Source organism: Parasteatoda tepidariorum, chromosome 1 (assembly GCF_043381705.1).
Source record: "Parasteatoda tepidariorum isolate YZ-2023 chromosome 1, CAS_Ptep_4.0, whole genome shotgun sequence".
Classification (NCBI taxonomy): Eukaryota; Metazoa; Arthropoda; class Arachnida; order Araneae; family Theridiidae; genus Parasteatoda; species Parasteatoda tepidariorum.
Genome location: NC_092204.1, coordinates 100,121,021 through 100,132,385, shown reverse-complemented (window position 1 = coordinate 100,132,385; position 11,365 = coordinate 100,121,021).

The following is an 11,365-nucleotide window of genomic DNA, read 5'->3' as shown; positions in this document are numbered from 1 at the left end:
AAAAAATTTATTTATTAACATTTGTTGAAACAACTGTATCGATTTTAACATGAGCTTTTATTTTCCAGGAAATTAAACTCCAATGATGCTCAAACTAATAACCACATTCGAATTATTTATCTTTTATTAGTGAAAAAGCATTCACATTTTGTTAGAAACTGTTGTCTGTTATACTTCTATAAAATTCTAACCCTACAAATGCCAATAATAAAAAGATGTTACGTAATTTACAAATTTTCTGAAAGCAATAAATTCAGCATGAGAGAAATACATGTCTATCGCATTCATTAACTTTATAAAAAATATCAATTGAAATTCCTAATTCCTCATTATATTAGCATATTTATTTGGTTAAAATTGTTCCGGAATTAGACTCTGAATTTTTATGTCTCTATTCGAAGCAAACACTTCTCATCAGAGAACATATTTCTCTGATCAAAAGGTGTTCATTCTTTCTAAGGGTTCCCTGAATTAAAATTCTACACAAAAGTACAATATGTCATGTCCATACAATTAATTCAATTAGATTATAAAGAAAATGTTGAAATACATGAATTTCTTAAATGACTTATAGGAATAATTTTAAAATTACTATAATTCTGAATATTGCTGTACCGGATATAAATGAGTGTTACCCGGCACTGGTTACCTTGTACCTTGTAATTTATTTTACAATTTATTTTCATTTTTTTATTAATTTTTCCTCATATTAAGGATTAAATAAATTAATAAACATAAATTTAACTAAAGCGTGAATAGAGGATAGTGCGATATATTTTTAAGGCATGTTCATACTGGAGTAAAAAACCACAATTGATTCGTCTTTTACCTTGGTTTGACCCGAAAACTGGATTTGCGCTAGGTAATTTTACCACCTTGTGCAAATCTAATAGTAAAACCTCGCTACAATAATATTTTCTTTTTTAATACTTATATAGTATTAAAAAGTAATTAAAATTAATATTATCACTATGTTTTAAATTTGATGGGAATTATAGATAATTAAGTATGAAGATTGTACAATATAATGTACGTTATACATTGTATATATATATATATATATTGTTACATGTAAATTGAAATAGATGATGAGTTGAAATTAAATAAGTGTACATATATTTGTAGTCATAATTAAAAAAACAGGCAATGATTGAATTTCATGATAAACAAATTATGGCCGAAAATAGTATAAAAGGAAATTAGATTAATTGGAATGTGAGTGTTAAGGAAAGTGATAGTACAAGGCTATCGTGGGATAACAATAACCCAATAGGTTCAAAGGGTCATAAAGTGTGAGGTTTGAACAAATTGGATAAATTCCCAACAAAAACTTAAGATCCAGCCCTCACCGAAATATCTGCTGGTACTACTGTCCGCTGGATTAATTGCTGGGCCGCCCTCTGAACGTTTTCCAACATGGGGGAAGCGCTGGGCCCGCTCTTCACTAATCCATCGTGTCAGTCTGAATCTCCCCCTTGCCCAGCGCATTAAAGTTGCCTACTACCGTCATTGAAGAGTTCGAGCGAGTAACTGTAACTGTAAATTCAATGTTTACAGAGAGAAGCCCGATGAAACACGATGGTTGCTGAAATTGATTTTGTGTTTATGATTCTATGATTCTATAACTTTTAAAGGTATGCAGCGTTCAGGACGTCTAGCAAATAAGCCACCTTTGTGGAGGCGTCTGGCCACTGTAAATCTTGATACTTGTCGCCCTGTGGCTGTGCAGAGTTGCTGAGATATGGCGCTCGCTGACTGAAAACGGTTTCTTTTCGCCTGGAGGACAATGTAACGGTCATCTCTTGGTGTTGTTTTCCTTGGACGGCCACCACCAACCTTCCGATCAGCTGTACCAGTAGTTTTAAAGACATTCTTCGGCGGCACTGGTCACACTACGCCCCTCCTCAAACTTCCCAATCATTCTTCCTCGAGTAAAGTCGTCTAAATGATTTCTTGAAGAAATGTTTCACAAAACAAATCACTTGCAATTGCAGCGAATGCCTTTAACTACGGTGCTCTTCATCTTTTTATCACAGCTTTGACCTGCGTGTGCCGACCCACAAGGTTTACGTACATTTACATCCCCTACGACGTTTTATTTCTGACATTTGCATACAAATAATCTTTCTACTGAATTGCGTGTATATTATACTGCAATTTCATGGTTATCTTATACTTTGTTGGGGAGCTGTGGCCGAAAATTTACTTGTTGCTTAAGTTTTGCACACCAGTGTACTTTAATTGGCATTTTTGAAGAGACAGAATTGTCCCTTAATAAGCCCAAAAGTCCTGTGCTTGTTGGGGTGCTTATACTTACATCTAAACATTGTTATTAATTTCAATCATAAAATTTAAGAATGATTAAAGAAGCTCCTTCACCGCTTTTTGTATTCAAATTATTATTTTTGGAAGCACAATAATGATTGTATTTTATTTTTAATTTCTTATTTAATTGAAATACTTTTTCCCGTTAGTGATTCTATGCACTGTTTAAAATGAAATAGGAGAATACAGGTCTCAAGAACATCGAAACTTAATTTTTAAAAATCACAACTTCTTAGAAAAGTTACTGCCCACCAATTATAACAGTGACTTGCGTTTTCATCAAAAGAAATTATGTATCTTCTTTCAGTATCAGTCTCCATGGTGAATCAAGCGTGCATTTAATTTATTTTGGAATCCGTTCATCTTTTAAGCTATATGGAAAACACGCGAAAGGAATTTTTTGCATAGGTGAGCAGTTTTCTGAAAAGTATTTTACACATTTATTTCAGTTCATGTATTTATTTATTTTTTTGGCTTAAATATTTCTTGAATTTGGTTTTTTTATTTATTTATAACACATCATGTATAAAATTTTAGCTTATTTCTCTAGTAAAATAATTAAATATGAGCAGTTATAATAGGACAAAATTGGGAAATTTTGCTACTAGCTAGTTGTCCAGTTTTAGCTTGTTTTACAGTGACCACTTTTGAAAAATAAAAATAGTCACTTCATCAAGAATTAAAAATTTTAAACATTTAAAATGGTTTGATATTAATGCAAGCATTTCTATAAATATGGTCATTATTACATTGTTCATTTTGAAGTGAAGAAACGTTTTAAGAAACAAGCCTGAATTCAAGTAATTTTCAAACCCACTTTTTTTCTTCTTACCCTGATTATCTGAAAATGTCACTTACCTGGTATTTCCACTAAACTCTTCAATTAATAAAGCTAAAATAATATTTATATTTTTTAATTTATGACATTATTTATTGTTCGTTCAATTAGCTTAACTTTTTTATATTAAGCAAAACGCGGTTTTTTTAGTTCATCGCATCAGAATAGAGAGTAACTGTATTTAGCATAACTTAGCATGATGATATTTCTCGCGTCCAAATCGCGGCAAAAAAAAAATTTACCAATATCAAATAATTTTCTTCTGTAGTGCCAGAATGCTATCACGTTAATATTGTTCATTGAATTTATCTGAACTAGCGAATAAAAAATAATAAAATATTAAAGTACTTACAATAAACTTTTTTTGATGAAATAGAGCTATAAGCTAGCAATTATCACTATAGTGATATTTGCTAGTTAGAAATGTAAATAAATGTAAAATAAGTTCTAAATGTAGATAAAACAAGGAAAAAATTACAGAACAATGAAAAAAGGGGAAAAAAAGAAAAATAATTATAAAAATAACAAAAAACCGGAAGAAAAAAAACCCGATTAAAAGGACAATAGTTTTTTTAAAAAATCAGGAAAATAAAAGATATAATCTTTTTATCACCCCACACGATTATATCCGCAAATATTATTGGATATTATTGTAGATATATTTACTAAAAATTTTCTTTGTTAATTTATATAATTTTTCCATGCGCAAATCCATTTCGGGCAAATCCGTGGCTAAAATAATTTACTAAAAATATTTTTGTTAATTTATATAATTATCCAATGTGCAAATCCATTTCGGGAAAATCCGTAGCTAAAACTATGTGCAAAACAGGCAATTCGACTTTCCTTCTCTTTTCTATTTTATATTTTTTTTTCTTAAATAAATATTTATTTTCTAAAATTATTTACTATCAGCTTCTTTAAATTATCTGGTATAATATTACCTTGAGCACATCCATTTTCGTGCCCATCCTTGGTAACTAACAAATCAAACGCACTTCAGTACTTCTCTAGTTACGCTTTTAGCTCAATTTGCGCTTTTGTTTTCATTTTTGCAATCAGGCAATCTTGTTACGAAAATATTTTAAATCATTCTTGAAAAATTTCCCATTCATGTAAGTTCATTTGAATCGCTACTCGCTTTATAGATTATGCTTTATGTTTTTTCAGTTCTTTCTTTATATTCTATTTTCTGTTTTTATGTGCTATTTTTACTTATTGTGTTCTATTTTATTTGTTGTAATTTTTGTAAAAAAAAATTTTGAGTGCTCTTTACACTATTGTATTGATATATTTTGCTTTGACAATATTAATACTATATTAGAAAGCTCTCTTTTTTGTGGATATAATCGTGTGGGCAGATGAAAAGATTGTATCTTTTATTTTCCGGATTTTTAAAAAAAAAATTTGTCCTTTTTTTCTGATTTTTTATTTTTCTGGTTTTTTGTTATTTTTATTTTTATTATTATTTTTCTTTTTTTCCCCTTTTAACATAGTTCTGCAATTTTTCCCTTGTTTTATCGACATTTTGAACTTATTTTATGACTTCTATTTACTTGTAGCTTATGTGCAATAAATAGAACTTATTGTTTTTCTTAATTTTCGTCGTTTTTTCTGAAATTGTCGTAGTATGATTTCCTTTTGTTACAGAGTTTCTTGAAAGTCAAATGCCTTTCAAATTTTATTAAAATTGAAATTTATAGTTTTAATTTCTCTACTGTTTTGGATGATTCAATTTTGATTGCAATTACGATGTAAAAAGTTTTTGTGCATTTGAATATAAATGATGGCAATTTCATTACACCAAATTTGCTTCAAAACCACTAACTGTCCCACTACCTAAATATCCCATATTAGTCTCTGGTGCTGCGAAACAACTAGCATGTTCTTTGAAACTTCTTGGTTTAAATAGGTCGCCACTAACTGCCCTGTTCGTTATTTATTATCGGTTAAATTTATAATTATAGTAAAATCTGATACTTATGAGTTAAGTTAATTTTACGAGAGAATATAAACTAAATCAGTAATTTTATTTACATAAAGGAACTAATTCCTAAAATAGAATAAGTTTGTAAGCATACGTGAAACAGAGTGGCTATTAAGAAACATTCGAACTAAGCTTAACAGATCAGAACCAGGTAGAAAATATTCATTACGAAAACTTTTTAACACATTTTAGACAGACTTGTGAATTAAAATGTAAATATTTTCTTGAAACAATTAAGAACAAGCATGCATATTTTTCACAGTTAACTTTAGTTCCTGCAGATGAAAAACAACATTGAATTTTACCGCAAGTACTTGCCAACTCGTTCTCAATGGATGAAATCAAAACACGCCAACCTAGGCCTTTTCGGATGCGTAAATATTTAACATGTGGAGTAATGATAATTGACCTTGGTGCAAATATTTGCATTTTCAGTGTTTCGAGTTTACTCCCTTTAAATTGTAAATGGGAATATGTAATTGTAAATGCAAATTGCGAATACGTTCGATTTGGTGTTAACTGGAAAAAAAAGTGCTTCTTTACACAACTTTTAGGATTGTTCAACTTCAAATTCAGAGAAATGTTACACCACTGTTTTTACAGTGTATAAAAGAATTTCTTATGCGCAATTAGCTACAATATGCATTTTTTATGGGTTATCCCGAACTCCCCTGAAATGGATTTGGAATTTACCTAATATCCGACGATAAGACAGGATTTAAACCAATGAAATTGTTTTAATTTTGTTCTGTTTGAAAGAAAAAAAAATCAGAGATTTAAGATGATTTTATACAGTCAATTTATAGAACTCTGTACGAAACTGTGCTGTATATGCTCTCTGAATTTGGTGCTGAATCACCTAAACAAGTGTGTGAAGGAACATTGCTTCACATTAGTAAGTATTTATATATTTCTAAAAAAACGATGATGGAAAATGCTCATTTAAATTTACGTACATGCACACCAATCGTTAACTGTTTTCCTTTTTGTACTTTGACTGTCGTCAGAAAATTGTCCATCCGCTTCTATTCCTTTAAGCATAACTCGAATTATTTCCTGCGTTCGATCCACATTCTGCAAATTAATTTTATTTTATGAATTGGTGTTTGTGTGTCTTAAACTAACTGTTCTTGCTTTAAATTGTATCGTAGATATATATTTACTGACTTTTATGCGTATCATATATTATTGTTAAAATAAATGTTTGTGATATTGAATTCCGTAACTACAAAATGGTGAAAAAGGAACAGTTCCAGTGCTGAAATTATCTTTAGTGCTTCACAGCAATACTTTTGGTGCACATTTGTAGCAACCGTGTTTTTTTCTTTCTTTTTTTTTTCATTTGGATATGTTACAGCTAAAGTATATAATGCAGTTATTTCATAGAATACCTAGTTATTCCATGAAATAACTGATCGTGTCAGTTAAAGTGTGTAATATGTTATTAATTTGACACTTTTAACTAGTTATTCTATGAAATAACTAGGTATTCTATAAATTAACTAATGAGAGACAGTTAAAGTGTAAAATAAACAATTTATCTAAAATAAAATAACTAGATATTCTATAAATAAACTAATGATAGACAATTAAAATGAATAAGAAGCAATTTATCTAATTTATGCAGCGTATAAATGGTATTTATGGAAACGTTCCATAAAATCATTTGTTACAACAAGGATTACTAAAATGACACTTGGAATTACAGAACATTATTTCTAAAGCAAAAAAATTTTTGGTTGACGCACTGGGTTTTACACGAACATTTTTTAAATTCCTGACCAGTACCTAAACTTTGAGCTGTAGCAACCGACCGGTATTTTACACTTTAACGGGCAGCAGATCGTTATTCTATGAAATAACTAGCTAAATCATAAAATACAAGAGAGTTTTACACTTTAACGGACACGATCAGTTATTTCATGGAATAACTAGGTATTCCATAAAATAACGGACTTCATACTTTAACGGTAACAGATACACTAAATTCTTTTAGAAAATCTCAGCAGTTTTAAAATAACTCGAAAAAAGTTTATGTACTTTCTAAAAAAGTTTGTGTATTTTCGATCTAATTTGATCAAAAACAAATGCAACGTTTTAAATTTACACATTTAAAAGGTTATCAAGTTATTTTTTGAGCAGAGAAATTTTACATTTCCACACAGTGCCGTTGTCTGACAATATCAGACATAAAAAATCTCTTGGGATGAAAGTATTTTTTGGATACAATCGCATTTTTATTTATAACTAGCCGCCTCAGGCGGCTAGCTGTCCACCACGCTAAAGGTTTTCACAAATAAAGTTTTTTAAAACGTAGCAGGAAATCTGAAGATTAGTGGACAATTAAAGTGTTCCTGTCCTGCTATTTTGTCTTCATATCCGGATGAATAGCGCCAAATATATCAAAGCGAAGAGTTCTATTTACGTATCGAATATGTTGACATATATCGAATATTTTTAATTCGCGATCGCAACGCTCGAGTACGCCGACTAGCGGGAGCCTGTAAATATCAGACATTAATTTATCACGTTTTCATCTAGTTCCATCAAAATCATTGACTGAATAAGATGCCATTTTTTAGCAGCAAATTAGAGAAAAAAATTCCCAAAGGAAAAGGCCGAAGAACTTGAAAAAAATCTCCAGAATATTAGTAAATCTTTCAGGAACAGAACACGCCAAACATTTGAAGAAAAATTCCTCAATAATTTTTAATTTCTATTATCAACAAACTTGCAACTGATGACTTCCGATTTCGGATACTGTTACAGATGTGTGTATTAAGGTAAAATGCATTTCTTCTGTCTTCAATTCATTACGAATTAAAGTGAAGTCAACATTGCTTTCGTCATTCCAGTGAATAAATATGAATTCAGAACATACAGAATTGTAATAGTTATAGCATATTCTTCTTCGTTATAGAATAGTATATATTTCTGTATCCATATAATTCGGAAAACAACAATAAAAAATTATCCAAGTTACTTGAAATAGTGCCATTTGTGCTGATTCTTAATTAATTTAAATCGTTTTCTTGGTAAGTTTTTTTTAATTTTGAAAGAATAAGTTCAACTAGAATTCAGCTATTCTGTTTTTAGCTACATATTCAAATTCATATCAATTATAAAATTTTGCTGTGTAGTATGTTATCTAAAAGTAATGAAGGTATAAACTATGTATCTATTATTTGAGAATAAAGTTTTCAAACAAGGAACTTATCATTTTGGAATTCTCCGGGAATCATAAATCAGGTAAGTGCAATGATTTTTACAATAAAAAATTTGCTTGTAAATATTTTTTTTTCATTTGATGATGGTTCTCTACAGAATGGTTTTTTACGTCTGATTAAGAACTATAAGAATAATAAAAAAAGAAACAATATGAAAGTTTTTATTTCAATGTTAAGAATTCTTAAAATCGTTTTTTTTATCCTAAGAATTCTTTATTTTCCGTTTTTTAGTTTATAATTTTTTGATAAAAATTGTTCTCAAAATACTTTTTTTGAAAAATTAAATGGTATAACATTATGTGTTTATGTATACTTCTTGTATATTCCAATGTTTGAAGTAATATGATTCAGAAAAGTATGGAATAAAAATTCGGTACTTACGTATTAACGCCACCGCCGCTACAGATTTGGCGGTTTTTAAGTGCCGCCAATCTACACTTAAAATTTTTGCGACAATTCATAAAATAAAACACTTTATTTAAAATCAAAATAGTCAATCGGATTTCGGTGGAAAATGAGCCGATATAGAGTTTAGCATAGATTCAAAACAATCATATCGCCATATGAACTCTGATAAATAAGATTCCAAATGAAATAACATTTCCAAAACGTACGTTTACCAAGATAAAGTTTTATGTTGTGGGAATTGGTACATTTTCGTTTTTTCGGTAAAATATTTCCCTCCTGAAAAAATAAAATTGCATCTTGTTTTGTTTTTGGCAAATCCCAAAGACGAATTTTCGTAGCACTAAAAATGGCGACAAAAAAGAATTGTTTTTTTTTTTTTGTTTCGTCAGCATTCTTTATTTTACGTTTCTTAGTTTCTAAATAATGATTTTTATTGAAACTTGAAATTTTTTGATAAAAATTGTTGTCAAAAAACTTTGTTTACAAAATTAAATTTCATAAAATTATGAGGCTTATGTATACTTTTTGTTCATTTTAATTTTTGAAGTAATATGATTCTTAAAACTATAGAATGTAAAGTTTAAATGGGCCTTTCATGTTATATCATTAAATTTAGTAATACTATTTCTCGGGCATTAGGTTTTAACTCTTATAAGAATATACATATTTTTTTCTGTTAATGTACAAATATTTTTCCGATGTGTTTTGGATATTCCTTCTCTAATAAAAAGAGATACCATTTTGTTTTCGTTTGCATAAGAAAGAATATCAAGCATTTTTCTTTTTTAAATTTAATTAGCCACAATAAAGAAGGAACGTTGCAATGCTACGTGCTACATTAACGACGTCTCTAGAGTAACTGAATGACTGTTCATATAGAAATCGCAGGTATTAGTCTCATACAACAACGCCCCCTATAGTTCGTTGCGATCGCGAATACAAAAGTTAAACTTTTCTCCACTTTGATAAGTGTAAACTAATGCGAATCTTTTAATTAAAATATTAATTCCTTCGTATATTATTGGTTTAAGTTGTCGAAAATTAATATTTCAATTGTAAAGTTTGCATTAGCATACATTTATAAGAGTGGAGAAAAGTATATGCATTTTTTATAGTTTTTAGAATATGGCTCTTTGAAGACGAAAAAGCATAGATTTTCTTACAAAATGACTGATAACTTAAAAACTAATCCAAATTTTTGAAAAAGAAAAAAAATTCTTCTCCATTATGTCAAAACACAATTATGTGCCGAGTTTCGTGCCTGGGCAAGGCTTCTGGGGCGATATATTGTGATTATAGACAGACAGACAGAGAAACAGACACACACACAGCCGCGTTCATTATTATGTATAGATTTAAGAAATTTCTTAAGTGGCATAGAAGAGTTTGCGGGACTAAACCTGTCACGTATGTAATTGCAATCACTAAAAATTCAGGGACCACAAGTCAGACTGCATAAAATCTTGCGAGAACAAAATCTCCCTTGCATGCAATCGTAGTATTTCAAAATTTAGGTTTCACAATGTATCGTGTATAAATTCTCCCGAAGACAAAATCTCTCATTGCTGGTGCAAAAGAACTAGTAATAAATTTTTCTCCCTTGGAATAAGAAGGGGAATCTAGGGAAGGGTGACTTAAGTTGGTTGCCATGGAGATTGAGAAGAGTATTCAGATCTGGTCATTATCCAATGAATGAACTTCCCTGTTCAGATGTCATTTACAACCTGTAACATCACATTATTTAACGATGCAGAATCAGCAAAGAATCACCGAATCAGTTTAACAAAGGAATAAAGTGTCTTTTAATAAACGAACGTCATTTATTTATGGAAAACTGTCCAAAAACGGACTCAATGGAAGATAAAAGAGCTACTGCCAAAGAAAATAAATCTGATGGAATTTTTTTTAGATTTGATTCAAGTGAGAAAAGAGTAAGATTAAAATTATTTTTTTTCAATGTTTTAAAAATAAAAAAAAATAACGAAACAGTATTTAACAAAATTATAGATAAAATTGAATATTTTTCGAGTTTTTGTCTAATATAAAGTGTAGGAAATTTTTTAATAACTCAATTCAATAAGATCTGTGTCATTCATTTTGGGTCTGTAGAATGTTTAATATATGCAGTAGTAAGTTTTCACTTTTTAGTTTAATATGATGATTTCATATGTTTTGCAAATTAACAATGTTGCTTTAAGGGGATAAAGAAGTATTCATAAAAATTAAAAGCGTTAAATTGGTAAGAGAGAAAAATAATTTTAATTCAAGAAATTTATTTTGAAATTTTACTGATTATAAAAAAAACTAACTAAATGACGTTAATACTGTTTTCTTAAGCTAATGTATTTTTAAAATGAAAGCCACTTAATTCCAAAATAACAAATTTGAAAATTTAAAATTTTTTTTGCTAGTATTTATAAATTTGGTAATTTTATCACAATACCTTAGAGCAAAACATTAAAAACATTTATTCGTTTAAATTAACTTTTCAATTTTGTATTTTTTTCTTAATGTGTGGATATAAAAACAACAGTTTTGAAAACCAAAATTATGTTTATATATATGAACTCTGATAAATAA